This window comes from Oryctolagus cuniculus, chromosome 4 (genome assembly GCF_051225735.1).
Source record: "Oryctolagus cuniculus isolate XC-2025 breed Fujian yellow rabbit chromosome 4, ASM5122573v1, whole genome shotgun sequence".
NCBI classification, from domain to species: Eukaryota; Metazoa; Chordata; class Mammalia; order Lagomorpha; family Leporidae; genus Oryctolagus; species Oryctolagus cuniculus.
The window spans coordinates 5,828,277-5,855,295 of NC_142870.1; the positions used below are offsets into that span (position 1 = coordinate 5,828,277).

The 27,019-nt window shown below is 51.0% G+C and overlaps 1 pseudogene across 1 annotated transcript; it reads left to right on the plus strand.

The window, feature by feature from the left end:
- Positions 1-15,097: 15,097 nt before the first annotated feature.
- LOC100355422 (cytochrome c oxidase subunit 6B1 pseudogene) lies at positions 15,098-21,486 on the plus strand (annotated as a pseudogene). The gene is made up of 2 exons (XR_016232156.1): positions 15,098-15,155; positions 21,030-21,486. The product of XR_016232156.1 is annotated as a cytochrome c oxidase subunit 6B1 pseudogene (transcript).
- Positions 21,487-27,019: the final 5,533 nt, after the last annotated feature.

Below are 27,019 nucleotides of genomic sequence, written 5' to 3' on the forward strand. Positions count from 1 at the left end.
AAAGCTAGGTCTGTTGTGTATGCTCTTAAAAATATTTTGGGGGGGCTAGTGTTGTGGTGTAGCTAGCTGGTAAAAGTCTCCACCTGCAGTGCCAGAATACCATATGGGCTCTGGTTCGAGTCCCAGCTGCTCCACTTCCAATCCAGCTCTCTGCTATGGCCTGGGAAAGCAGTGGAGGACGGCCCAAGTCCTTGGGCCCCTGCATCCGTGTGGTATTCCTGGAAGAAGCTCCTGGCTCATGACTTCGGAATGGCTCAGCTCTGGCCATTGTGGCCATTTGGGAAGTGAACCAACAGATGGAAGATTCTCTCTCTCTCTCTCCCTGTGCCTCTTCCTCTCTGTAACTGCCTTCCAAATAAATAAATCTTTAAAAAATTGTTTAAAATTATTTTTCATTTTATGTGAAAGGCAGGGAAAGAGAGAGAGAGAGTGGGAGGGGGTATCTTCCATTCCCTGTTTCATTCCCCAAATGCTGACAACAGCCAGGGGAGGCCAGGAGCCCAGAACTCAGTCCACGTCTCCCACGTGAGTAGCAGGGACCCAATTACTTGAGCCATCACTGCTGGCTCCCAGGGTGCACACTAGTAGAAGGCCAGGATTGTGAACAGGGCCAGGACTCAAGCCCAGGCACACAAGATATGGGAGGCAGGTGTCCCGAGCGGCATCTTAACCACTGTGCCCAACACCTGCCCCTCTTGGAAGTCATTCTTGCCATGTGATGCCCAGATGCTCTGCTTGCAAGAAGGCCATCACCAGACACTACCCCTTAACCTTGGATCACGACCTTGAGCTAAAATAAACCTCTTTCCTTAATTTACTCAGCCACCTGTCGGAACCTTAAGGAAATCCAGGTAAGCAGGTTGCCTAATGGTGTTGACTGATGCTGCTATGCCTTCTTATCTATGCCTCCATGGCAACCAGGCACTGACACTGGTCTACGGGCCCAGTAGGGCTGACACATTTTCTGCAGAGTAGCTCCTTGGCTAATGGCCACTGTTGTGTAAAAACCCTGTATTGAAGGAGCCAGCCCTTGTGGGCTGTTGCTGCTGTGTTCCGGTCACTTTGCTGCTGGTGCCTAAATAAAGAAGTGACCCATCTGCCTACCGTGTCACAGTATCCTTCCAGTTCCAGGCCCTGCTTGCCTCAACGTCCCTGACAACCAAGCACAGGTCCAACACCTATTAAATTAAAATACCAAGGCCGGAACTGTGGTGTAGAGGATAAAGCCACCGCCTGCAGTGCTGGCATCCCTTATGGGTGCCAGTTCGAGTCTTGGCTGCTCCACTTCCAATCCAGCTCTCTGCTATGGGCTGGGAAAGCAGTAGAAGATGGTCCAAGTGCTTGGGCCCCTGCACCCACATGGGAGACCTGGAAGAAGCTCCTGGTTCCTGGCTTTGGATCGGCACAGCTCTGACTGTTGAAACCAACTGAGGAGTGAACCAGCGGATGGAAAACCTCTCTCTCTCTCTCTCTCTCTCAGCCTCTCCTCTCTCTATGTAACTCCGACTTTAAAATAAATAAATAAATCTTTAAAAAAATTTAAAGTATATTATTTTCCATGTCCCAGCAAAGACAAAGCTCAAGGAAGCGCAGGCAAAGACATGAATGGCAGGGGTTGGTGTTGTGGTGCAGAGGGTTAAGTCCCTGCCTGTGATGCCTGCGTGCCACAGGAGTCCCAGCTGCTCCACTTCTAATCCAGCTCCCGGCTAATGTGCCTGGGAAGGCGGTGGAGGGTGCCACCCACGTGGGAGACGCAGATGGAGTTCCAGGCTCCTGACTTCAGTCTGGCCGTCATGGCCATCTGAGGAGTGAACCAGTGGATGGAAGAATGCTCTGTGTCTCTCCCTCTCTCTCTTTCAAATAAATGATTTTCAATTTCAAATAAATAACTAAATAAATAAACCAGAAGTTAAGGGGGGAATGGCTTGCAGTGGTGGAACCCTAGAAGAGCCAGTGTCTCAGAAGAGGCTGGATGCAATCCATCTCATCAGCTCCACGAAAATAAATACTTGGACGATATTCTCAAGTAAGTCCCACCAAGAACAATGAACAGTGCCTTTCTCAAAAATAAATGAGGGGATTATAACAAGATGGAACATATTGTATCTATAGAATTTGCAGGAGAAATCTTTGTTTAAAAAGTATTCCAGCTGGCTGCTCATCTTTTTGCTAAAAAGAAAGATGTCCCGAGAACGTACTTAATGCCACTGAATTAGGCACTAGAAAGTGCTAAACTGGTACATTTAAAAAATAAAATAAATACTACCAAGATGCTTCAGTTCTTTGCTGACGTGTTTTTTTTTTTTTTCATTTTTAAAGATTTTTATTTATTTATAGAGGCAGAGCTACAAGCAGAGAGGGGGGATCTTCCATCTGCTGGTTCACTCCCCAGATGTCCCCAGGAGCTTCATCTGGGTCTCCCTCACAGGTGCAGGGGCCCACACAAAGAGCCAGCTAGGAAGAGGAGCAGCTGGGACACAAACTGGTGCCCATATGGGCTGCTGGTGCTGCAGCAGGTGTTTAACCTGTTACGCCGTAGCGCCGCTCAGGGTTCTGTTCTGTGTTGATTTGATTGAGCATGAGAGCGAGTGAGCTCCCATTTACTCCCCAGGTGCCCATAATGACGAGGGCTGGGCTAGATCTGGGACTCAGAACAGGTGTCCCATGTGAGCGGCAGGGACACAGTCACCTAAGCTACCCCTACTGCCCCCCAGGATCTGCAGGAGCAAGAAGCTGAGTTAGCAGCAGAGCTGGGAACTGAACCCAGGCACTCTGATGCTGACGTGGGCATTGCAACCGGCATCCTAACTGCTCACTTAAGCTCCCGCCCTGAAATAGTCACTCTTATGTTGTTTATATTTTACAAGAAGAAAGCAAAATGAGTTGCCCTGCCAGTTAATCCCACCTGGCACAAGAGATCTTCACTTTTTATTATTATTATTATTTTATTTGCAAGGCACAGTGATGGAATGAGAGGGAGAGACAGAGAGATCTTCTACCCACTGGTTCACTCTCCACAAATGGCTGCAACAGCCGGGGCTGGGCCAGGCCAAGGCTAGGTGCATCCTGGCCTCCCACGTGGGTGCAGGTCATCTTCCGCTGCTTTTCCAGGTGCATTAGCAGGGAGCTGGATTGGAAGTGGAACAGCCAAGGCTCGAACTGGGGCTCATGTGGGATGCCAGCATTGCAGGCTGAGGCTTAACCTGCTGCATCACAGCGCCAGCCCCTGAGGGCTCCCACCCTCGATGAGGCTCTTGGTTGGTTGCAGGCAAAGCCCTCTTTACATGATCTCAAAACTCTGCTTTGTAGCATTTGTTCTTTATTAAAAACCTAGAGGAGCCGGCGCTGTGGCGCAGCGGGTTAAAGCCCCAGCCTGCAGTGCTGGCATCCCATACAGGCACCGGTTCAAGTCCCAGCTGCTCCTCTTCCGATCCAGCTCTCTGCTATGGCCTGGGAAAGCAGTAGAAGATGGCCCAAGTCCTTGGGCCCCTGCACCCGTGTGGAAGCTCCTGGCTCCTGGTTTCAGATCAGTTCAGCTCTGGCCATTGTGGTCACTTGGGGAGTGAACCAGCAGATGGAAGATTTCCCTCTGGCTCTACCTCTCTCTGTAACTCTGTCTTTCAAATAAATTAAAAAAAAAAAAAAAAACTAGAAATGACCAAGACATCCATCCAGAAGAAAATGGATTAATAAATTGTGGTGTATCTTCCCAGGGGTGTACTAAACAGTGCTTAACAATGAGTGCCCCGCAGCCACACACACACACACACACACAGCAGGGACGAGCCTATGAAACAGTTGTGTGCTGAGTGAAAACATGTTGATGGTAGATCCTTCCACCCTCCTCTCAGATTGCTCCCTGTCCTGTCTCTGTGCTCTGTCTCGGAAAGCTTCCAGCCAGAACCCCACGTGGGAGAGGCCAGCAGGACATCAGGAGGCGAAAGGAAGAAGTGGAGGTGCTTCTTCACGCCCACCCTTGCTCTGCACCTGTGTTTCCTCTGCAGCCACGGCTCCTCAACTGGAGACCCCGCTGTCACCCGCACCTGTTACAAGAGTCCCTTGGGGCCCCAACGGCTCCTGCTGGGTCCCTCACCACTGGCCTCCACTGGCAGCTCCATCAGTAAGAAGCTCTTCATCGTGGCCTTTGGTTTCTGGAGATCCTGGCTGACACAATCTACCTAGAGTACCACCTCAGTTATACAGAACTCCAGGCCAAGGAGATGAAACACTATGTTCTGTAGGAATCCAGCTTACCTGGTAAAACTACAGAAATCAAAGCAAGGGTCTGATAAGCATGAAACTCAGGGCAGTGGGCGCCTCTGGGGACCAGCCCGGAACTCAGACTGGGAGGCAGGGACGCCTTCAGCAACTCTGAAGTTGGGTAATGGGTTCAAGGGAGTTCATGCTAAAATTGAGCTCCTTAACTTACAGCCGCATTACCTACATTCTTGTATATGAATGAAATTTAGAGGTTAAAAAACTGTGAGGACGTAGAGCTACTAAAACATAAGACAAAGAAACAGCTGACAAGCGAGGACTGACACAGGTGTCACAGCAGTGTTACACAACAAGGGATTTGGTAAAGCCCAGAGGCAGGAGAAAAATCCTTTGAAAAATCTCGAGGTTATTTGGTTTCCTGAAATTTCTAACCTACTGATACATTTTTCTTTAAAGTCAGATGGAGGGGCCGGCATGGTGGCCCCGCAGGTTTAGCTGCCGCCTGCAGCAGCCGGCATCCCGTATCAGCAGCACCAGTTCCAGGCCCGCTGCTCTTCTTGCGATCCAGCTCCCTGATAGTGCTCCTGGGAAGGCAGCAGAGGAAGGCCAAATGCGTGGGCCCCTGCCATCCACGTGGGAGACCCGGACGGAGCTCCTGGCTTCAGCCTGGCCCAGGCCCTGCTGTTGTGCCGCCGTTCGGGAAATGAACCAGCAGATAAAGATCCGTTTCTCTCTCTCTCTCTCTCTCTCTCTCTCTCTCTCCTTTTGACTTCCAAATGAATAACAATAAATGTTAAAAAAGAAAGATGCAAGAGGCTGGCACTGTGGCGTAGAGGGCTAAACCTCTGTCTGCAGTGCTGGCATCCCATATGGGCACCAGTTCGTGTCCCAGCTGCTCCTCTTCTGATCCAGCTCTCTGCTGTGGCCTGGGAAAGCAGTGGAGGATGGCCCGGGGGGTTGGGACCCTGAACCTGCGGGGAAACCCTGGAGAAGTTCCTGGCTCCCGGCTTCAGATTGGCCCAGCTCTGGCCATTGTAGCCATTTGGGAGTGAACCCAGAAGATGGAAGAACCTCTCTCTCTCTCCCTCTCTCTGTCTCTAACTCTACCTCTCAAATACATAAATAAAAATCTTTTTTTTAAAAAAAAGCAAAACAAATTAGGAATAAAATAAAAAGTCAGACGTATCCACCCCTTTTTGAAGAAGAGTTCAATGGATTTTGACAAGTGCATACAGCCGTGTCACCACAATCATCACACAGAATGTTTCAATCACCCCCAAAGTGTCCTGATGCCACTTTGTAGTCAACCCTTCCTGCCCCCAGACTCTGGGAGCCACCCATCTGTTCTGTGTTATCTATTTAGTTCTGTAAAAATATCCTTTACGTGGAATCCCTAAGCATGGAGCCCCTTGGGCATGGCTCTTTGCCTTTACCACATAGCTTAAGATTTGTCCAGGCTGTTGTGTGCATCACTAGTTCATTGCCTTTTATTATTGAGCATTACCAGGGAACTTCAAAATGTTCGTAGAAAAGTGGAATTAAAAGATGTTTATTCTTGGCCGGCGCCGTGGCTCAATAGGCTAATCCTCCACCTTGCGGCGCCGGCACACCGGGTTCTAGTCCCGGTCGGGGCGCCGGATTCTATCCCAGTTGCCCCTCTTCCAGGCCAGCTCTCTGCTATGGCCAGGGAGTGCAGTGGAGGATGGCCCAAGTGCTTGGGCCCTGCACCCCATGGGAGACCAGGAAAAGCACCTGGATCCTGGCTCCTGCCATAGGATCAGCGCGGTGCGCCGGCTGCAGCGGCGGCCATTGGAGAGTGAACCAACGGCAAAGGAAGACCTTTCTCTCTCTGTCTCTCTCTCTCACTGTCCACTCTGTCTGTCAAAAAAAAAAAAAAAAAAAAAAAAAAAAAAGATGTTTATTCTTGTGCAAAACTTTTGAAACCCATGCATGTATTGTCTCTTCAAAATCCACATTTCCATGAGCTCTTTAAAGACCCCTCATGTTACATTATTGTGCCATGGTTTGAATGTTCCCACCAAAACTCATGCTCAAATTTCATCCTCCTTGTGAGGTTTTAGGAGGTGGGACCAGGCAGGAGCTTGGCCAGACGTTAGGCCATGAGGGGCTGCCTCAGGAATGGATTGCTCTACTCAGGGCCTGGTGGGCGGGCTCGGCAGAGCATCTGCCATAAAGGCCAGTTTGGCTCTGTCTCTTGGGTGTGGTGTCCTGGGCCACCCTGGGACTCTGCAGAGAGACCCCACCAGCAAGAAGGCCTCCACCAGATGCGGTCCCTCCGCTTTGGGTGTGACACCATCCCAAGCATAAGCTGAATAAACCTTTCTTCTTGATAGAGTGCCTAGTGTGTGGAAATCAGTTACAGCAGCAGAAAACGGTCTAGGCCAATGTGGCTATGCCACAAACTATTCACAAATGAAGACACTTTGGTCGTTTCTAAATTTTGATGATAGCATGACTAAGACCCATATAAATATTCAAAAATAGGCTTTTAAACGATACATTTTCAGGGCCAGCACTGTGGCATAGTGGGCTAGACCTCCCCCTGCAGTGCCAGCATCCCATAGGGGCGCCGGTTCGAGTCCTGGCTGCTCCACTTCCTATCCAGCTCTCTGCTATGGCCTGGGAAAGCAGTAGAAGATGGCCCAAGTGCTGGGGCCCCTGCACCCACGTGGGAGACCCAGAGAAGCTCCTGGCTCCTGGCTTCGGATTGGTGCAGCTCTGGCCGTTGTGGCCAACTGGGGCGTGAACTAGCGGATGGAAGACTCTTCTCTCTCTCTCTCTCTCTGCCTCTCCTCTTTCTGTAACTTTGATCTTCAAATAAATAAATAAATCTTAAAGAAAGATACATTTTCATATTTTCCCACCTTGGAGTGAACTATGGGTGCCCTTTCATCCAGGAGATAGGGACCCACTGTATGTGTGAATTAGAGGTGCCCCCAAGGCAATCTTCAGGCCTGATTATGTGCTGCCAGGACTCAGAAAAGCTATTGAGTAACTCAGGATCACGGTTTACTACAGTGAAAGGATACAGATTAAAATTGGTTAAGGGAGGGGGCAAGCATTTAGCTTAGCTTACAGGTTAAGATACCTGCGTCCCACCTTGGAGGACCTGGGTCTGACTGCTGTCGCTGGCTCCAGACTCCAGCTTCCTGCTACTGCAGACCTGGGAGTGAGGGCTTCAGCGGCTGAGTTCCTGCCACCCATCTGGGAGAACCGGACTGGATTCTTAGCTCCCAGATTTAGTCTAGCCCCACCCTGGCCATTGTGGGCATTCGGGAAGTGAACCAGTAGACAGGAGCTGCCTCTCTCTTTCTCCGTCTCTCACTGCGGTTCAAATAGATCAGTAACCCAGCAAAGGGAAAATGCTCACAGGGTGGAATCCGGACGCAACCAGTTCCCAGCTGTGCTATCCCAGGGGACCCTCACAGGCACCCCTTAATTCTGTTGTGTTGCCAACCAGGGGAGCCCACCTGAGCCTTGATGTCTTAATTTTGATTGGGGGTCAGTCCTGTAGGTAAGTGGCCTTGCGTCACTGACCCTGTTAGGTAGGAAGTCAGTTATGAGCTTATGTGTGTGTGACATGAAGGCCTAAAGAGAAGACATCTATGTCCAGCATATGCTGCATCTCAAGGTCCTCCGATGGTGTTTCAGGGGCAGCCCGGTATTCACATCCTGCCCTGCCCCCCCCCCTCTACCTGATAACCTGCCAGGTGGAGGTCCCCGCCCCTTCTGCCTGACAAATCTTCCACACTCTCCCAGATGCAGCCCAGTATCTGCATTTCAAACACCCTGCTCTGGATCCCCATTCTCTAGGGGGTCCTGCTCACCCTTCCTCTGAACCCAGGATGGCCGCCAGCTAGGCTTCCTCCTGTCTGATACCTTCAAGGGAAAACTCAGATAGGAGCTTCTTAGTATTTACAGCCATAAAATCCTTAGTTTCAGGAGGAAATGTGTGAAGACAGAGACCCATCTCCCTAAAAACCCCCAGCCTCAACAGGGCAGCGCGCTCAGCCCTCTGCCTCTCCGCTGAGCCGCCCGCCTGGTCTGGCCAGGTGTACTCCACTCAACCATGTAACCTCGCTCCTTCCCCACCCCCCCGCCCCCAGTCTCTCAGGCTCCGTCTGGAGAGGTGCCCATCCATCCTTACGGATGTCCCTTCCCTAATAAACCTTGCTATTTTACCTCCCACTACTCTCTGTCTCACGCCTGAATTCTTTCTTGCACGAAGATAAGAACCCTGCAATTTCTCCGGTAACAACCCCAGTGGCTCACATCACAGCCCCTAGGAACACTCAGACTGGATCTCAGAGGTCGTTTCTCGAAACTGGGCCAAAGGTCAGCCCTGCACACTTTGGAAATATGTGAGATTAGAGCAACCCAGGCCTGTAGACTTAACCCTTTCCTGCATCTAAGTGTATGTTTAACTTAATAAGAAGTGATCAAACTAATTTTTGAATCGGCTTTACCATTCTGGATTCTTACCAAAAATACCTGAAAGCTCGTGTTGCTTTATAACCTTGCCAGCACTTGCTATGATTAGCTTTTGTTGTTTTTTTAAATTTCAGCCATACTAACAAGAGTGTCCTTACAGCCCACTGCGGTTTTAGTTTGTATGTTCCTGATGCTTAGTGATGTTGAGCATCTTCTTATATACTTCGTCATTCACGGTGAAGTATCAATCCACCCTTCTATCCATCGAAAGGTTTTTATGTATTTCCAGGGAGAGAGAGAGAGGGAGAGAGAGAGAGAGTGCATCCTCTGATTCATTCCCCAAATGCCCTTAAAGCAGAGCTGGGCAAGGCCAAAGCCAGAAACAGGGAACTAGAAACTCAGCCCAGGTCTTCCATGTGGGTGGTAGGGGCATCATCCAATGCCTACCAGTGCACTGGAATCAGGAGTGGAGCTGCGACCTAAACCCAGGCACTCCTATATGGGATGCGAACTTCCCAACCGGATGTCTCAACTGATGGCCAAACATTCACTCCCTATTATACTTCATATATAGAGAGTATATATAATATATAATATATATTATACTATATATATATACAGGATACAAATCCTATATCAGACATGTTTCACAAATATTTATTCTTGGTCTATGGCTTGTCCTTTCATCTGCTATCAGGGTCTTTCAAAGACATAGTTTTTTTTAACTTTGAAAGAGCCTGAAGCAGACAACGTTACAATGGCCTCCAGTGACCCCAGCGTCTTGGTCTTCATGCCCTTCTTAACCCTTTCCTTGAGTGTGGGCAGGGTCTGTGACTTGCTTCTAACCAACAGAATACAGCAAGGCTAATGGGATATGTGTGATATGTCACGTAAGATTGTACCTTCCATTTTCCTCTCTTGCCTTCTTGGCTTGCGCGGTTTGATAAAGCTGGGGCTGTGCAGGAGAGACCCAAGTGTTGAGAAACTCAAAACTGCTCCTGGCCATCAGCTAACGAGGAACGGAGGCCCTCAGGCCACATGCCCTTCAGGAATGGCATTCGGCCAGTCACCTGGGCCTGGAATGGTGTCCTCCCCAGTGGGACTTCAGATGAAGCCTTGGCCAACACTTTGCAGCCCCGAGAGGCCCTGAGACAAAGGATGCCCCTAAATCAGACTTGTGCTTCTTTTTTATTTGTAAATAGATTTCTAAAAAGATTTTATTTATTTATTTGAGAGGTAGAGCTACAGACAGTGAGAGGGAGAGACAGAGAGAGAGGTCTTCCTTCCTTTGGTTCACCCCCCAGATGGCCGCAACAGCTGGAGCTGCGCCAATCCGAGCCAGGAGCCACGTGCTTCTTCCGGTTCTCCCATGCGGGTGCAGGCCCCAAGGACATGGGCTATCCTCCACTGCTTTCCCTGGCCACAGCAAGAGCTGGACTGGAAGAGGAGCAACTGGGACTAGAACTGGCGCCTATATGGGATGCCAGCACCTCAGGCGGAAGATTAACATACTGCGCCATGGGGCCGGCCCCTGTAAATAGAATTTTTTAAGATTTATTTGTATTGGCCGGCGCCGTGGCTCACTAGGCTAATCCTCCACCTTGTGTCGCCGGCACACCAGGTTCTAGTCCCGGTCGGGGCGCCGGATTCTGTCCCAGTTGCCCCTCTTCCAGGCCAGCTCTCTGCTATGGCCCGGGAGTGCAGTGGAGGATGGCCCAAGAACTTGGGCCCTGCACCCCATGGGAGACCAGGATAAGTACCTGGCTCCTGGCTTCGGATCAGCGCGGTGCGCCGGCCTCAGCAGCCATTGGAGGGTGAACCAACGGCAGAGGAAGACCTTTCTCTCTCTCTCTCTCTCTCTCTCTCACTGTCCACTCTGCCTGTCAAAAAAAAAAAAAAAAAAAGGATTTATTTATATTTATTTGAAATGCAGAGAGACAGAGAAAGAGAGAGAAAGAGATATTCTGTCCTCTGCTTCATTTCCCAGATGGCTGCAACAGCCAGAGCTGGGCCAGGTGGAAGCCAGGAACCTGGAACTCTATGCCAGTCTCCCACATGGGTGGCAGGGATCCAGGTATGCAGGCCATTTCACCATGCTTTCCCACGTACTTTAGCAGGGAGCTGGATTGGGTGTAGAGCAGCCAGGACTTGAACAGGCGGTCAGACTGAGATGCCAACATTGTATGCGGTGGCTTACCCCACTGTGCCACAATGTCTACCCCAGACCTATATTTCTGATCCACAGATACTGCAAGATAATGAGTGTAGGTTGTTTTAAAGCCTCTAAATTTTGGCACAATTTGTTATGTAATGATAAATAACTTTTTAAAAAAGATTTGCTTGTTTATTTGAAAGGCAGTTACAGAGAGATAAATGCACAGAGAGAGAGAGAGATCTTGCATCCACTGGTTCACTCCCCAGTTAGCCTCAATGGCTGGAGCTGAGCTGATCTGAAGCCAGGAGTTTCTTCTGGGTCTCCCATGTGGGTGCAGGGGCCCAAAGACTTGGGCCATCTTCCACTGCGTTCCCAGGCCACAGCAGAGAGCTGGATCGGAAGTGGAGCAGCCGGGTCTCGAACTGATGCCCATATGGGATGCTGGTGCTTCAGGCCAGGGTGTTAACCCACTTCGCCGCAGTGCTGGCCCCTCCTATAAATTTTTATTTACTTTTAAAAAACTTTTATTTATTTTCAGTTTATTTGAAAGATGGGGGTTGGCAGAGAGAGAGAAAAGAAGAAGAAGAAGAAGAAAGAAGAAGGAAGGAGGAAGAGGAGGAGGAGGAGGAAGAGGAAAAGGAGGAGGAGAAGAAGGAGAAATTTTTCCATCTGCTGGTTTATTCTCCAAATGGCCACAACAGCCAGGGCTGGATCAGGCCAAAGCCAGGAGCCCAAAACACAACCTGCATCTCCTCTATGGATGGAGGTGACTCAAGCACTTGTGTCAGCACCTGCTGTCCCCATGGGTGCTCGCTAACAGGAAGCTGGATGGGAAGTGGAGTGACTGGGGCTCAAATCAGTCACCTTGATGTGGGATGTTACAGTCTCAAGCAGTGACAACCACTGAGCCCTTTGCCTGCCCACACACACAATAATTTAGAACCAATTTGTCAATATCTATAAAAATCACACCAGGATTTTTATTAAGAAAATTTGGGCCTTGCTGGGATTTATCCTAGATTTTGAGAAGTGTTCAGCATACCACCATATGGAATATGAAGTGACAATTTAAAAATGAAAAACATGGGCCGGCGCCGCGGCTCACTAGGCTAATCCTCCGCCTAGCGGCGCCGGCACACCGGGTTCTAGTCCCGGTCGGGGCGCCGGATTCTGTCCCAGTTGCCCCTCTTCCAGGCCAGCCCTCTGCTATGGCCAGGGAGTGCAGTGGAGGATGGCCCAGGTGCTTGGGCCCTGCACCCCATGGGAGACCAGGAAAAGCACCTGGCTCCTGGCTCCTGCCATCGGATCAGCGCGGTGCGCCGGCCGCAGCGCGCCAGCCGCGGCGGCCATTGGAGGGTGAACCAACGGCAAAGGAAGACCTTTCTCTCTGTCTCTCTCTCTCACTGTCCACTCTGCCTGTCAAAAAAATAAAAAAAAAAAAAAAAAAAAAAAAAAAAAAAAAATGGTTGACTGACTAAAACCAAAAGCTTTCCAAAGCATATTGTTTATAGAAACAAGCAAATTACGTTTAATTATGTTTAATTTATGCTAAAAGCCAAGCAATCAAAATTGACCTCAGTCAAAATTGCCTCATCTAATGCCCCATGCCCTCTGATGGGAAGCAGTGAAAGCTAAATGCCCTCACCTCTAAGGAGTGAGTAAGACTTACGCCTGTGCTTTGCTATTGCTAAACCTGGTGGTGCACTGCTAAACCTGGTGGTGCATTTATTTGAACTCTTGAAATAAATATTTTTAAAACGGTGATACTTTTGCTGAGGTATCTAAATTTAGATTACAGGGTAGCCACAGAGAAATATTTGCCCCCTAAATCAGACGTTGCAAAATCAGAGTTTGTTTTGGCAGAGTGTACCTGCATTTCTGGCGGGGAGAAAATGTTCCCCTATGCTAATCATATTTGAATCCTACAGAAGGACGATTCAGAAGATGTTTACGTAACAGTTAGGAATTAGGACAGAAGTTGTCACTCTTTTGGAATGGAGGTGTGAGAGAAGGCCAACAATGTGGGATGATGAGAGAACGATACAGACTGCGTGAGAGGCGAGTTGTCTTGGGAAGACACACAGGATGTGATTCTTAACTGTTCATGCTCATGTGGAGGAGCAGAAGGTAGAATGGGGAGTGGATCAATGGAGCCGAAATACAGGGCTTGTGGGAAAGACGAAGAGTTTTCGCTGGTGCCACGGCTCACGAGGCTAATCCTCTGCCTGAGGTGCCGGTACCCCGGGTTCTTGTCCTGGTTGGGGGGCCAGATTCTGTCCCTGTTGCTCCTCTTCCAATCTGGCTCTCTGCTGTGGCCCAGAAAGGCAGTGGAGGATGGCCCAAGTGCTTGGGCCCTGCACCCGCATGGGAGACCAGGAGGAAGCACCTGGCTCCTGGCTTCGGACTGGTGCAGCGCTGGCCGTAGCGTCTATTTGGGGGGGTGAACCAACAGAAGGAAGAGCTTTCTCTCTGTCTCTCTCTCACTGTCTAACTCTGCCTGTCGAAAAAAAAAAAAAAAAAGAAGACAAAGAGTTTTACCTGGGGGGAGGTTGTTTCCAAATGATGTGTACATTTATTGTAGATGATTTTTTACAAGTCATTTTTATTTATTTGAAAGGCCATGTAGCACACACACACACACACACACACACACAGATCCTCCATTCGTCCATCTGTTGGTTCACTCCCCAAACATCCACAATAGCTAGGGCTGGGCAAGTCAAAATCAGGAGCCAGGAACTCCACTGGGGTCTCCCACGTGCGTGGTAACGGAGGACCCAAGTACTTGAGCCGGCACCTGCCACCTTCCAGAGTGTGCATTTGCGGGAAGCTGGATTGGAAGTGGAGGTAGAACTCTATACCCAGGCACTCTGATAGGGGATGTGACTGTCCCAAGCGGTGGTTTATCCACTAGGCCATAACACCTGCCTCTGTTGTAGATGATTTTGAATAGGAAAGTGCAAGGAAGAAAACAAACCCACGTGGCCGCTGCCACCCAGGCCAGCACTGTCCTTCAAGCACCCAGGCTGTCTCCAGTGCTGTTATTCACAAGAAGGCTGATGACGATGAGCTCTCCCTGCATGGCTGCCACTATCTGAAACGGTCACCCTCATTTTCTCAGCTGGTCCTCATGACGACGAGGTAGGAACTGTTGCTCTCCCTTCTTAGTAAAACAAAGTCCGCCTGTTCCCCTGTGAGACCCACATAATTATTATGAACTGCAGCCCAAAGTCAATGCCAGGTGTCTGAACACAGAGACATTTTGTTAAAAAATATTTCTGCTTGAGGCCAGTGCTGTGGCGTAGCGGGTAAAGCCACAGCCTGCAGTGCTGGCATCCCAGATGGGCGCCAGTTCGAGTCCTGGCTGCTCCTCTTCTGATCCAGCTCTCTGCTATGGCCTGGGAAAGCAGGAGAAGATGGCCAAGACCTTGGGCCCCTGCACCTGTGTAGGAGACCTGGAAGAAGCCCCTGGCTCCTGGCTTTGCATCGACACAGCTCTGCCTATTGTGGCCATCTGGGGACTGAACCAGCAGATGGAAGACCTCTCTCTCTCTCTTTGCCTTTCTGTAACTCTGCCTTTCAAATAAAATAAATAAATCTCTTTTTTTAAAAAAAATTGAAACCATAGGGGTTGGTGCTGTGGTGTACTGGCAGCAACAGCCAGAGCTGGGCCAGTCTGAAGCCAGGAGCCAGAAGACAGGAGTTTCTTCTGGGTCTCCTTCGTGGGTGCAGGGGCCCAAGGATTTGGGCCATCTTCTACTGCTTTCCCAGGCATAGCAGAGAGCTGGATCGGAAGTGGGGCAGCCAGGACTTGAACCCATGCCCATATGGGATGCTGGCACTGGCTTTAACCCGCTGTGCCATATATACTCTTTCATTTAATTCCTTTTTAAAAAGTATTTTAATTTAAAAGGCAGAGTGACAGAGAGAGTGAGAGAGGGAAAAACAGACAGAAAAATATCTTCGATTTGATGACTTATTCCCCAAATGGCTGCAACAGTGAGGATTCAGTCAAGCCAAAGCCAGGATCCTAAAGCTCCATCTGGGTCTCCCATGTGGATGCGGGGCCCCAAGCACTTGGGTCATCTGCTGCTGCTTTTTCCAGAAGCCTTTGCAGGGAGTTGGACTGGAAGTGGAGTGGCTGGGTCTCAAATCGACACTGATACGGGATGCTGGCCTCATAGGCAGCTGCGCCACAACACTGGCCCCTGTTTCATTTCATTCTTTTGAAAATCTGTGGGAAATTATTATTGTTTACATTTTTCAGACTAAATGAAGAAAGGCAACACAGCCAACAGAGGTCTAGAAACTTCCGTCATGTGCCAGCTCGGTAAGCTAGCCTGCATTCCCCAGAGCTCTCTTCCATCCACGTTGCAATGAGGGTGGACTAGGAAGAAGTTCTGTAGCAGACTGGGGAGGCGGAAGTGGATGAGAGTCACATAATTTTCAGCCCCAGGCCAGTGCAGAGGGTCCAGGTGCTGGTGGAGGACAGGGCCACTGTGGTCTGTCTGCTGGCTCACATCTGGCATGGGCCAGCTGCCGGCCTGAAGCTTCTCCCCGGTGACTCAACCTCCCCCAGGCTCGCCAACTGCCTGACCCGTGAACTGCAGACTACAGGCTCAGGAAGGACGACATCAGCCCCACAGAGTGTTGGACTGGCTTCACAGCTGCATGAGATCAAATCCCCGTCACACACTTAGTGGCGCACTTTCGGTGGCTCACCCCTGATTTTTTTTTTTTTTTTTTTTTTTTTTTGGTGCCGATACCTGGGATTGAATCACCCCTGATTATTACTATGAACTTTCACTTAAACATTTTTGAAGGGCTCAAGTTGTGGTGTAGTGAGTAAAGCTGCCACCTGTGACACCACAACCCCATGTTGGGGCTGCTCCACTTAGGATCCAGCTCCCTGTAACGTCCTGGAAAAAGCAACAGAAGATGCCCAAGTGCATGGGCCCCTGCACCCATGTAAGACCAGGATGAAACTCCTGGCTCCTGGCTTCAGCCTGGCTCAGCTATGGCCGTTGTAGCCATCTGAGGAGTGAACCAGCAGTTGGAAGATCTCTCTCTCTCTCTTTCTCTCTCTCTCTCCCTTCCTCTCCTCTATAACTCTGCTTTTCAAATAAATAAGTAAATATATAAATCTTTTTAATAAAGATTTATTTATTTATTCAAAAGTCAGAGTTACACAGAGAGAGGAGAGGCAGAGAGAGGTCTTCCATTCAATGGTTCACTCCCCAATTGGTTGCAACAGTTGGAGCTGTGTCAATCCGAAGCCAGGAGCCAGGAGCTTCTTCCCGGTCTCCCACTCGGGTGCAGGGGCCCAAGGACTTGGCCCATCTTCTACTGCTTTCCCAGAGAGCTGGATTGGAAATGGAGCAGCTGAGTCTCGAACTGGTGCCCATATGTGATGCCTGCACTTCAGGCCAGGGTGTTAACCCACTGCACCACAGCGCTGGCCCCGTAAATATAGAAATCTTTAAGCAAAAGTGGGAGAAGGGTGGCGTTGGGTGCAGCAGTTAAGACCCTGCTTGGGACAGCCACACCCACACAGCCTTGCACTCGACTCCCAGCTCTCCTTTGGTCCCTGCTTCCTGTTCACATTTCTGCTGAGTTCCAAGCTCCTGGCTTCAGTCTGGCCCATCCCAGCTGTTGTGGACACTGGGACATGAACCAGCAGAGGCAAGATCTCTCTCTTTCTCTCTCTGTGTCTTTCAAATAATAAAACTAAGAACATTTTTTGATGAAGAACCTTAAAAATCAAACCAAGATGGAGTGACCTAAGCTAATACCATTAAAAACAAGAAGTCACCTTTGCCCCAAATAAAAATTAAAGTTTAAAATTACAGCCCTAAACTTTTTCCCCAGAGCTAAAATTAGGTGCAGCTATAAAATAAGGGGCCCTATGCTTAGCTAGCTGCGACACTTGTGCCTGGCTGTGCTAAGACCTAACCCAGTTTGTATACCTCCTAATACTCAAATAACAGTGTGGGAAGTGGGACGCTGCTCTCCCTCCAGGGGAACGAAGGTAGCGAGACGTCGTCCCCCTCAGGGTGAACAAGATGGCGCTGACAGGGGAAGGAACTGCTGAAGAAGTAAACAACAAAATGGCGACGAGGTGCATGCCTCCCATGTGATCCCGTAGCTGACTGGATAGAGGACGCATGCCTTTCACATGATCAGCTCACTGATTGGATGGAGGACGCATGCCTTTCACATGATCAGCTCGCGGATTGGACTGCTGTGTGCATGCTTCCCATGTGATCCCGTAGCTGATTGGAGAGAGGACGCATGCCTTTCACATGATCAGCTCACGGATTGGACTGCCATGTGCATGGACACTATAGAGCTTTTGATTGGTCGCTGCGGGTATATAAACTGTGTGGCTCTGTGCTGGGGGCGCTCTCTGGACTCCCGAGTTCAGGAGGCCCATCTGCGCAGACGCCGAATAAATCCTCTTGCTTTTGCATCAGCTGGTCTGGAGTCTGAGTCTTTGGGGTGTGCCTCTCAACGTGTTAGCATCCTCACTCAGAGGGTCTAACACTGAAATGCTTCTTAGCTGGCCAGAAGGAAATAACCGGTTGTTCCTGTTAAAATACTTGGGGTCGCATCTGAATCCATTTTAGAGATTTACCTAAGCCCAGAGGGAAGAGACAGGTAACTTTTCCAGAGTTTTTTTTTGGGGGGAGGGATTTTTTTTTTTTCATGTAACTTGGAAATTATTAAATTCTTTAGATTATTAGGTTCTTACAAGTTGCTTCTGGTACTGTTGCAGTTTCCTATTGCTTCTGTAAGAAATTACTAGAAAATTAGTGACTGAAGAACCACGAAAACTTACGATTCTATAGTTGTGCAGGTGGGAGTCCAAAACTGGCTTCCTGGGCCCAAAGCCACAGCCTTGGCAGGGCTGTGCCCCCGGGGCTCTGGGGCAGGGCTGTGCCCTCGGAGCTCTGGGGCAGGACAGGCCTCCCTGTCTTTTTCAGCCTCTGAAGTAGGGCTGGGAGCTTCCACGGCCCAGGACCATTTGGATATTTACAGCCTCACTCATGGGCCAGACAAAATTATCAATGGCTATAGTCATTGGATTTCGAGTCCGGCCGCTAGTTGCCTTGGCAAGGTCAGCCTGAGTGGTTGGCTTCCTGGGCCTTATGAGCAGGCTGGACACTCCCCACCCCTCTGAAGGCTGCCTGCTTTCCTTGGTTTGTGGCCCCTCTGTCAACTTCAAAGCCCACCACTCTGGCCTTTGTGTCCCCCAGCACACCCCTCTGTCTCTTTCCTGCCTCCCTCTTTGAAGGACCCATTTGATTATATTTGGGCCATCCGGATAATACACACAAGTCTCCTGGTGGCATCTCTGTGGTGGATCCAGCAGAGAACGGAAGTGCTGGCCACAGAGTAGGCACAAGCAGGGGTTACCCACGATGACCCTGTGACCCAGTGAAAACAAAGGAACCCCTGAATCCAGGCCAATATAAGCAAGCAAGTGAATACATGGGGGAGCAGAGAAACTCTTCCTTACAGCACACAGTCCACTGGTAAATGGAGAAGAAAGGACGACAGTCCAGATGCGGCAGAATTTTGGACAGTAGGGGAAAAAGGGAAAAGGGTACTTGGAAGTTCTTTCTGTTCTTCTTTTTTTTTTTTTTTTTAAGGAAATTTATTTTTATTTGAAAGGCAGGGAGAGAGCTATTACTTCTGCTCATCCAATCCCCAATGCCCGCGGCATCCAGGCCTGAGCCAGCCTGAAGCCAAGAGCCCAGAACTCAATCCGGGTCTCCCGTGTGGTTGACAGAGACCCAAGTACGTGAGCCATCATCTGCTGCCGCCCAGGATGTGCACTGGCAGGAAGCTGTCCTGGAAGCAGAAGAGCCAGAACTCCACCCAGACACCCTGGAATGGGACGTGGGCGTCCAGAGTGGCGTCCTCACTGCTGTGACAAATGCCTGCCCTTCTGCTATTCTTAGATAAACTCCTGGGTAAACTTCACGTTATCTGAAAAGTTAGAAAACAGCACAACGACACAACTTTAAAAGAGAAAGCCGCTGTGGCTCAATAGGCTAATCCTCCGCCTTGCGGCGCCGGCACACTGGGTTCTAGTCCCGGTTGGGGCGCCGGATTCTGTCCCGGTTGCTCCTCTTCCAGGCCAGCCCTCTGCTGTGGCCAGGGAGTGCAGTGGAGGATGGCCCAGGTGCTTGGGCCCTGCACCCCATGCGAGACCAGGAAAAAGCACCTGGATCCTGGCTCCTGCCATCGGATCAGCGCGGTGCGCCGGCTGCAGTGGCGGCCATTGGAGGGTGAACCAACGGCAAAGGAAGACCTTTCTCTCTCTGTCTCTCTCTCTCACTGTCCACTCTGCCTGTCAAAAAAAAAAAAAAAAAAAAAAAAAAAAAAGAGAGAGAGAAAGCAGGCCGGCGCCGCGGCTCACTAGGCTAATCCTCCGCCTTGCGGCGCCGGCACACTGGGTTCTAGTCCCAGTTGGGGCGCCGGATTCTGTCCCGGTTGCTCCTCTTCCAGGCCAGCCCTCTGCTGTGGCCGGGGAGTGCAGTGGAGGATGGCCCAGGTGCTTGGGCCCTGCACCCCATGGGAGACCAGGAAAAGCACCTGGCTCCTGGCTCCTGCCATCGGATCAGCGTGGTGCGCCGGCCGCAGCGCGCCGGCCGCAGCGGCCATTGGAGGGTGAACCAACAGCAAAGGAAGACCTTTCTCTCTGTCTCTCTCTCTCACTATCCACTCTGCCTGTCAAAAAAAAAAAAAAAAAAAAAAAAAAAGAGAGAGAGAGAGAGAAAGCACAGGTTTCTGGGAGTCTGACCACTCAAGGACAAAGGCTTTCAAGAAAAGCACACTCAGCTTTCCGTGCAAAGGGGCAAATACACGTCTTCCGTTTTACCAGGCTTGTTGCCGTGTGCACACATCCCATGCTAGGAAACGGAAACGGGGCTGGCACTGGGGCAGCGTCAGGACGATGCCTGGGACACCGACATCCCAGGTTGGAGAGCCTGGGTTGAGTCCTGGCTCCGACCCTGATTCCAGCTCCCTGGAAGGTGGCCGTGACGGCTCAAGTAGTTGGGTCCCTGCCACCCATGTGGGAGACCTGGATTGAATTTCCAGCTCTCAGTTTTGGCCTGTGGCTAGAGGCATTTGGGGGCTGAACAAACGAATGGGAGTTCTCTCTCTGTGTCTCTCTTTCAAATACATAAAATACATAATTAAAAAAAAGAACAGAAGCAGAACTTGAAAGCCCGGTTCCACCCTCACCCCAGGTGGCCACCGTCCTGCTGCACTGGCATCCTACCATTCCTGAGCCCCCCTAGGCTGGCTTCCGGTCTTGTTACCTCCCACCCCACTCCCACCCCAGGAATTGGCATGGGGTGAGGTTCAGTACTGGAATGAGGCTCAAGGATCAGATGAATCTGTCTACTTCAAATGACGAAACTGAAGTGCTCTATCTTGTTTTAGGCTGTGATGTGTCCCTTGGGTCATGTCCGAGTGGCAGTACCAGCAGCGAGTGAATCCAGAAAACTGGGAACTTTGTGTTTGGTGACAGCGTGATAAAGCCTCTGTGTCAGGTAGGAAAGAGTGTCTGGAAGGTTGGAAAAGGCAGAAACAAGTCTTCCGCCTGATAAAATCCTTGTGGGGTGTGAATGACACACTCCCAGCCTCCAGCTCTTTAGGGAATCTACGACGCTCTGGAAAGCCGTGTGACTGGGTGAAAGTCGGTGGCTTATACATTTCTCATTTGATGGAACTGTCAAAGTTTACAGGGCCAGCATCGTGGCATAGCGGATTAAGCACCCACCTGCAATGCTGGCATCTCCTGAGAGTGCCAGTTCAATTCCTGGCTGCTCCACTTCCAATCCAGCTCCCTGCTAATGCTCCTGGGAAAGCAGTGGAAGATGGCCCACGTGCTTGGGCCCCTGCCACCCATGTGGGAGACCCGGATGGAGCTCCAGGCTTCTGGCTTTGGCCTGGTCCAGCCTCTTCCATTGTGGCCATTTGGGGAGTGACCCAGTGGATGGAAGATCTCTTGCTGTCTCTCCTCCTCTCTCTGTAACTCTGACTTTCATACAAATAAATTTTTTTAAAGTTTACTTTCTTGTTCTTTGCAATTGAAGAATGACGCTTACATGCTAATCCTTCCCCATCTTGTTGAGACAGCCATGCAAGGAGAACACTTTAAACATGTAAGGTTATAGGTAATTCATAGCAGAGGGCTGGTCCCTACTTTGTTACAAAGAGAAAGGAGCTGAGGGTCACACTGAGCGGCTAGCTGCTTCAGGGGCATCGTCAGGTGTCAGCACCAAGGCAGAAGGCATCAAGACCAAAATCAAGAACTACAAGACCGCTCTGTTTGACAGCCGCTTCCCCAACCAGAACCAGACCAGGAACTGCTGGCAGAACTACCTGGACTTCCACCTCTGCGAGAAGGTGATGACCGCAAAAGGGGGTGATGTCTCTGTGTGCGAGTGGTACCGGCGTGTGTACAAGTCTCTCTGCCCCATCTCCTGGGTCTCCGCCTGGGACGAACGCCGAGCCAAAGGCACGTTTCCTGGGAAGATCTGAACTGGCCCCACCCACTCCTGTACCTCCGCCCCGCTCCCAGGGTGGGAAAGGGGGACCTGCCCTGGGACCCTGAATCATGACTGAGCTAATAATAAAAACTCACTAGCGACCTGGAAAAAAAAAAGAAAAAAAAAAAAAAAAAAGAGAAAGGAGACAGCTGAAGGACTTCTTGGTCATTTCAAAGAGTTAATTAGCATCAGCCAAGTGGGACCAGGGCCTGGTTGAGAGTAAATCTCTACAGCTTCTATATTTTCCACGTGCACTTGAGTTTCTGAACTGCTGATCGACGGTGGAGAACGCGCTCTCCTGTTATACCTCGCTTTCTGATGAGATTGCATATGCAGTTTAGTTCTGTGGTCTGTGCAACCTTCCAGGGCTTAGGCTCTGGCAAAGCCTGTCTTGGAGGAAATCTTACCCTTTAGTTGTTATGAAAATTAATCTGCTCAAAAATTTATAATGAGCACATCCATTCTGTGACAATTCTCAAGATAGCTGTGAGTTGCATGAATTTTTTGTCATCTTTGCTTGACATGAATACACTGACTGCTCAAATTGCTGACCTCAGCCATCATGAAGGCCTCTGGGGACAAACCAGCGCACAGCTAGGCGAATGCAAAGCCATGGTGCCCTGTGGCACGAGGGCTTCGTTAAATCTTCTGCCAGAAAGAGCCGCCACAGTCTGCAGGAGAGCACGACCCCGGAAGCACCTGCCGTGGTGGGCATGGCCTCGCCGAGGCGTGGGTGCACACCCCGGCTGCTGGGACCCTGGGCTCCGCTCGACTTCACCACAGCTGGGTGGCTTTGGCCCTAGTCTCTGGAGAACGCCTGGCCTAAACAAACAGCACTCGGGCCACAGTCAGTCAAGTATCCCTTGCACTCAGCTGAAGTCTTCCATATATGTACTCTCCTTCGAGAACTCAGGGAGCTGGTTGCTGGCTAAGAATAGACATGAGAGGGGCCGGCGCCATGGCTCACTTGGTTAATCCTCTGCCTGTGGCGCTGGCATCCCTTATGGGCGCTGGCATCCCATATGGGCGCCGGTTCTAGTCCCGGCTGCTCATCTTCCAGTCCAGCTCTCTGCTGTGGCCCGGGAAGGCAGTGGAGGATGGCCCAAGTGCTTGGGCCCTGCACCCCATGGGAGACCAGGAGAAGCACCTGGCTCCTGATTGGTGCAGTGCCTGCCGTAGTGGCCATTTGGGGAGTGAACCAGCAGAAGGAAGACCTTTCTCTCTGTCTCTCTCTCTTTCTGTCTATAACTCTACCTGAAAAAATAAAAATTAAAAACAAAAAAGGCCGGCGCCACGGCTCACTAGGCTAATCCTCTGCCTTGCGGTGCCGGCACACCGGGTTCTAGTTCTGGTTGGGGCGCCGGATTCTGTCCCGGTTGCCCCTCTTCCAGGCCAGCCCTCTGCTGTGGCCAGGGAGTGCAGTGGAGGATGGCCCAAGTGCTTGGGCCCTGCACCCCATGGGAGACCAGGAGAAGCACCTGGCTCCTGCCTTCAGATCAGCGTGGTACGCCAGCCGCGGCAGCCATTGGAGGGTGAACCAACGGCAGAGGAAGACCTTTCTCTCTGTCTCTCTCTCTCACTGTCCACTCTGTCAAAAAAAAAAAAATAAAATAAAAAAAAAAATAAGGCCGGCACCGTGGCTCAATAGGCTAATCCTCCACCTTGCGGCGCCGGCACACCGGGTTCTAGTCCCGGTCAGGGCGCCGGATTCTGTCCCGGTTGCCCCTCTTCCAGGCCAGCTCTCTGCTATGGCCAGGGAGTGCAGTGGAGGATGGCCCAGGTGCTTGGGCCCTGCACCCCATGGGAGACCAGGAAAAGCACCTGGCTCCTGGCTCCTGCCATCGGATCAGCGCGGTGCGCCGGCTGCAGCGGCGGCCATTGGAGGGTGAACCAACGGCAAAGGAAGACCTTTCTTTCTGTCTCTCTCTCTCACTGTCCACTCTGCCTGTCAAAAATAAAAAAAAAAAAATAAAATAAAATAAAAAAATAAAAAAATAAAAAAATAAAGAACAGCCATGAGACTTTCGATTTTGAAGCCCAAAAACACCTCACCTCATCTCGATAGTCTTACCTTAAACATTTGGGGGCTTTCATCTATAAAAATATTAAGACGGTTTCGTGTTAGACAGTGGGCGTCTTTACCCTGTTCTCGGCCAGACTTGCTCCTTAGTGAGAGATACCGGGAAGCTTCCTCCGGCTTGTCCACGGGGGACGGTACTTCTGCAACTGCGTGGCAAACATCACCACTGGGATATGACTGTCCCCGGCTCAGGTTCCCAGCTCTGCTTCACCCATTGCCTAAATCAGTCATGAGAGAGCACCGGCCAGGGGGTGAACCGGGCACCTTGGAACTCTCCTTTCTTCCCCAACCTCTCCACTTGGAGTTTCTCTCCATTCTTACCTTTCCCTCTTCAGAACTCCCTTTGGGCCCTGATGGGATTTCCCCTCCCTCACCACTGTTCCAAAGACTCACCTGTGCAAAGGCAAAGCAAGACCAATTTCACTTGTCTCTTCATCTTTGGGATCAACGAGACCCGGAGAAATCAGGGCTTGGAGGGCGAGGCCCAGGCTGGGGTGAGGCTGCGGTGTGGAGGCTGGGGGAGACGGAGGCCTGAGAGAGAGGATGGGGCAGTGAGGGGTGATGCAGGCTGGCCAGGAGGGCATAGGGCTGCCCTGTGGTCACACCATGGCCCTGGGAAAGGCACTGACAGATGCCCTCTCCCCAGAGCGCTGGGCCCCTCCCCACAGCAGCCTCCCCTACTACTCCTGAATTGCTCATTGTTTTCATTTTTTTTTTAAGATTATTTATTTATTTATTTGAGAGGTAGAGTTACAGACAGTGAGATAGAGAGACAGTGAGAAAGGTCTTCCTTCCGTTGGTTCACCCCCTAAATGGCCGCTATGACTGGGGTGCTGCTCCGATCCGAAGGCAGGAGCCAGGTGCTTCCTCCTGGTCTCCCATGTGGGTGCAGGACCCAAGGACCTGGGCCATCCTCCATTGCTCTCCTGGGCCACAGCAGAGAGCTGGACTGGAAGAGGAGCAGCCGGGACTAGAACCGGCGCCCATATGGGATGCCGGTGCTGCAGGTGGAGGATTAACTTAGTGCACCACGGTGCTGGCCCCTCATTGTTTTCATGACAAGAGAGCCAACAGGTTTGTGTGAGATGCGAAAGCTTCAAGAGTGAATGGTTGGGAGCATAATCATCTCATATTTGGGGGCCCTCAGGCTGAGCAGTTTCTCATCAAACATCTGTGAGTGAACATAGGTTTTGTAATAGCGCTAGGGCTGTCACTGAGCAAGACACACAATCTCTGCCTGTCTTCAAAGAATGGGAGGAGCCAGACAAGAAACAAAGTGGGCGCACACCTTTTGTGGTGGAGCGTGCTGTGGGTGAGCAGCAGGAAAGAGAAGGTGGGAAGGTCTCACTGCGAATAGGACACTCGAGCCAAGGCTGGGAGGGGGGAGGGACCGCGTGACGCGCTTGCTCCAGGAGCAGGCATTCCTGCAGGAGGAACACAGGTGCAAAGGTCCCGGGGCAGCAGCGCGTGTGGCACGTCTTGGGATGTGCGGCTCCACGGAAGGGCAGGGAGAGAGAGGCCAGAGGACTCGGGCTTCCCTTCTGGGCCCCTGGAGGATCTGACCTTAGGTTTTTAGCAGGGTTCCTCTAGATGTCTGTTGAGAAAAGACGGTAATGGGATGAAGGCAGAAGCAGACAGACAAGTAGGAGGTGTCTGCTCACGCAGGAGAGAGGGGCTCGGGCTCTGATACATCTGAGGCTCAGCTCCTTAGCTAGCTTGACAGCTGCACATGTGAGAGGAGAGAGGACTCGGGGATTTTAAACAGAGTAACCAGGGCCTAAAGTTCTCAGGAAAGGTCTTGTGAAGGAAGCAGAGAGAGAGAGAGAGAGAGAGAGAGAGAGAGAGAGGAGAGAGCCTAAATACTCATAATGGCTGGAGCAGGGAAGTCAATCCTGGTCTCCCACATGGGTGGCAGGGACCCCACTACTTGGAGCCATCACCTGCTGCCTTGCAGGGTGCACATTAGAGAAACTGCTAATGCTAAAGGAATTGGGAGCAGAACTAGGACTTGAACCTAGGTGCTCGTGGGATGTGGGATGTCTGCCCCTAGGTGGATTCTTTCAAGCTGGAGGATGAGACAGACACAGACAAGGGTGAAATCTGAAGACTGGGGACTGAGAACTGAACAACTGGGATTCTGGACAGCCACAGGGGGTGGAGTTCGAGAAAGCAGTCGCTATGTACGCAGAGCTTGGTACCTGTTAGAGTTCTGAAAGAAAACAGAAGGCCGAAATCAGCTAAGATAGAGAGTGAGTGATGGTGCCATTTACAAGGATGTAAGCAGAGACGAATCGGCCACGGCTGGGGAAGCCCCCCGCCCCGCTTCCCTCCGATACCTCCTGTTCGACTTGGAAGAGAAGCCCGAACCCTCGAGGGCCAGGAGAGGTTGTGGAATTGACCCTCCGAGGGGTTTGCCCACTGTGGCCTCTGGTACAGGAACGGCAGTGTCTACCAGCACATCCTGGCAGTCAGGGAGCCAAGAAAACGGAAACCCTGACCTCACTGCCTTTTCAGCCTGCAGGCTCCTGTTGGGTGATTTTGGAACTGAGGGCGAGTGAGCCAGGGGCTCAGATGTATGGTAAGCCTTCAGGGGCTCGGAGCAAGGGGGAGGACACAAAGCAGAACACCCCATGCAGCTTCAAGAGTGAAGCTGGCTGGCGCCGCGGCTCACTAGGCTAATCCTCCACCTAGCAGCGCCGGCACATGGGGTTCTAGTCCTGGTCGGGGCGCCAGATTCTGTCCCGGTTGCCCCTCTTCCAGGCCAGCTCTCTGCTGTGGCCCAGGAAGGCAGTGGAGGATGTGCTTGGGCCCTGCACCCCATGGGAGACCAAGAGAAGCACCTGGCTCCTGCTTTTGGATCAGTGCAGTGCGCCAGCCCTGGCGGCCATTGGAGGGTGAACCAACGGCAAAGGAAGACCTTTCTCTCTGTCTCTCTCTCTCTCTCACTGTCCACTCTGCCTGTCAAAAAAAAAAAAAAAAAAAAAAAAAAGAGTGAAGCCAGTGAGTTGAGTCTGAGGGGGTAGGGAACGAGAAAGGCCTGACAGAGGATGTGTTAAACTTTACTCAAGGAAATCTAAAAGTAGTGATAGGATTGAGTGAAGAAGGGCGGGTGCTGTGGTGCAGCAGGTTAACACCCTGGCCTGAAGTGCTGGCATCCCATGTGGGTGCCGGTTCTAGTCCCAGCTGCTCCACTTCTGATCCAGCTCTCTGCTATGGCCTGGGATAGCAGAGGAAGATGGCCCAAGTTCTTGGGCTCCTGCACCCACGTGGGAGACCCAGAAGCAGCTCCTGGCTCCTGGCTTCAGATCAGCACAGCTCTGGCTGTTGCGGCCATCTGGAGAGTGAACCAGCAGATGGAAGACCTCTCTCTGTCTCTGTCTCTACCTCTCTCTTTAACTCCTTCAAATAAATAAAATAAATCTTAAAAAAAAAAAAAAGGATTGAGTGAAGAGTCAGGGAGACCTTGATGACTGAGGGCCTAAACTAAGTGGGGATGGAGAGAAAAATAATCATTTTTATCTCATGTAACAGGCATTGTTCAAGGAG